At 26.2% G+C, this 2,500-nt stretch overlaps 1 non-coding gene and 1 pseudogene across 1 annotated transcript; both read right to left on the bottom strand.

Moving 5' to 3' along the window:
* LOC141701813 (photosystem II CP43 reaction center protein-like) overlaps positions 1-360 on the bottom strand; it is a 3,440-nt pseudogene extending 3,080 nt beyond the window's left edge.
* TRNAT-GGU (transfer RNA threonine (anticodon GGU)) lies at positions 178-249 on the bottom strand. The gene has a single exon. It is a non-coding gene; the product is annotated as a tRNA-Thr (tRNA).
* Positions 361-2,500: the final 2,140 nt, after the last annotated feature.

Below are 2,500 nucleotides of genomic sequence, written 5' to 3'. Positions count from 1 at the left end.
TCAACTTTCTACCTATTCACTAAACTCCTATACTCTAATAAATTCTAATTTAGTAGAATGATAAACTATTTTTTTATTATACCACGGGTTACTTTTTATTTTATTTGTTCTATTTAAAATCTCTCAATTCTTGTTTCAAATATGAATACTACGGCTGTAGTTTTATGAAAAAGCCAAAGCCCCTTATCGGATTTGAACCGATGACTTACGCCTTACCATGGCGTTACTCTACCGCTGAGTTAAAAGGGCCCTTTTGATTCAATTCCTGAATTAGTAACTCTATGGATATGGATAAAACGGATCCATGTGCATATATTATATATTTAATTATATATACATAAGTCCAGACAGTACCTTCATAGTGGCTAGTGGCTTATTCTTGAATAATAATATAATTTAATTTATCTAGCAATGAATTGTTTCAAAACCGATCAAAAATAAATTCGTTTGATTGATACATGTACACCTATCAATTAGACATAGATATAGATACAAGAAATTGAATCGAAAAATGTGATGAATAGATTCTACTTGTCCCCGAACGAACTTCTTATAGTAATAGAATTTTTTTTCGAGAACTTCTTGATCCTACTTCTCTTTTTTTTGTTTCTTAATTTCCATAGTGGAAGCCCCCCCTTTTTTTTTTCGACGCACCACTCCCCGAAAGAATCCTACCTTCCGTATTATTTCTATATATCTATATATATATATATAGAATTTTATTAATTTCTATTATTAATTAATATTAATAAATCAATGATTTCTAAATTCAATGATGAAAAAGGGAAAAATGATGGATGTACTTATTGAATCTGTCGACTTTATTGACAATACTAAGTACCTATTCTTACAATGAGCAACGGTGGAACACCAAGATAAAATTTATGAGTAATAAATGAATCGATATACAAATCGATTGAGTAACAAAAGTGATAGTAATACCTTGATGGGGATGCCAGGGGATTGATTGAATGAACCATAGTTAAATGTGAATGCCTCTTTAATTAACTCTGGTTACTAACTGCAGTAGTCGTGCCACTCAAAAGAGTTGAAAACATCGATTTTAGAAGAAAAGCAAGTTGTGTATGTCAGCTAACTAGGTGCGTGGCAGTATGCTAAGAATTAAACAGTGACACGTATTGACACATTCTACGTCTGAAATAGACAAATGTATGAACTTATCTCTAACCTCCAACTCACTTCTTCAATGCCCAACGCTCACATGTATCCTGTTTACAGATAAAACTGAGTATATGTATTCCGTTTACGGACAAAAGTTGAGTAAATGAATGATATATAGTTAATTATGTATTGGTTACGGTTACAAAATTGAAACTCCAGTACATTTTACTGATTTTTATAAATTCCTAAATAATAATTTCAATTTTTCTTATTTAACATATTTACTACTTTTTTAATATCATCTCAATTGTTATTATTTACAATTTTTATGATATATTCTAATTGATGACTTAAAAAAATGTTATAGTATTCTTTTTATGAAACTAATAGTGATACAACGTCAATAACTTATCTTTATAGTCTTGTATGCATCTATTCAATAATATGGATTATATGGATGGACAATTTTTAAACATATTTGATTAAAAGATAAAAAGAAATTTATAAAAATTCTAAGTTTTTTTTATGATATTAATATCTTATGGAAAATATTTGTAACCATTAAAAGTAATAAATGTAACCTTTTTTTTATTTTTATGAAAAATAATTGAAATTACTTTTTGTTGCACTTGACTAAAAACTTGTTCTTAAGTAATAAAAAATGGATCGTAATTATTAAATTTTAAAGTTGCAAATAAGTTTGCCAAGTCATAACACTAGTTTGATTTTTTTAAAATAATTTAAAGGTTTGTATTTTTGCAAATTATTATGGAAAACAATATTTTATATCTTTTTTTTCCATTCTTTATGTCTTTTTAATAAAGCCATTTTTTCAATCTATTTATCTAAATATTACTTAATTTTTTTATGTATTTGAGAGAATAGTTAAATAATAAAAATACAAAATTTTACCAAGATAAAAAGCAAAATAATATTTAAAATACCTAAAATATATATGAGGTACAAATAAATATAAATGTTATTAGGGTTGACAAAGCTATTAACAAAATTTTTTATTTCTTTTTTCAAAAATATTGAAACTCTTGGATGACACTCCATGAACTCTATGATTCCTATTTAACTATTCTTCATAAATGAAATGAGCCCTATTTATATGATTCCTGCCAATAAAAAAATGAAATATTTTATTTATGTATTATTTAGTAAAAAATCTTGTCTTTCTGGAAATGATTTCTCGAAATGAATAATACTAGATAACAAAATGACTTTGTCAAAATTTAAATTTAATTTAAATTTAAACATTTTTGTAAAAATTTTGGGACATCTACATTTTAAACATGTTGCATTGCTATACATGCAATGGTAAGTATTGTCTCCTAGGGACACTATCCTTCTAGCCCGATAAATATCCATTAAT

The sequence above is a fragment of the Apium graveolens genome, unplaced genomic scaffold (assembly GCF_009905375.1).
Source record: "Apium graveolens cultivar Ventura unplaced genomic scaffold, ASM990537v1 ctg4413, whole genome shotgun sequence".
In the NCBI taxonomy this organism is placed as follows: domain Eukaryota; kingdom Viridiplantae; phylum Streptophyta; class Magnoliopsida; order Apiales; family Apiaceae; genus Apium; species Apium graveolens.
Note: the sequence above shows the minus strand (reverse complement) of the source record. Positions and strands in the feature narration are given on the sequence as shown.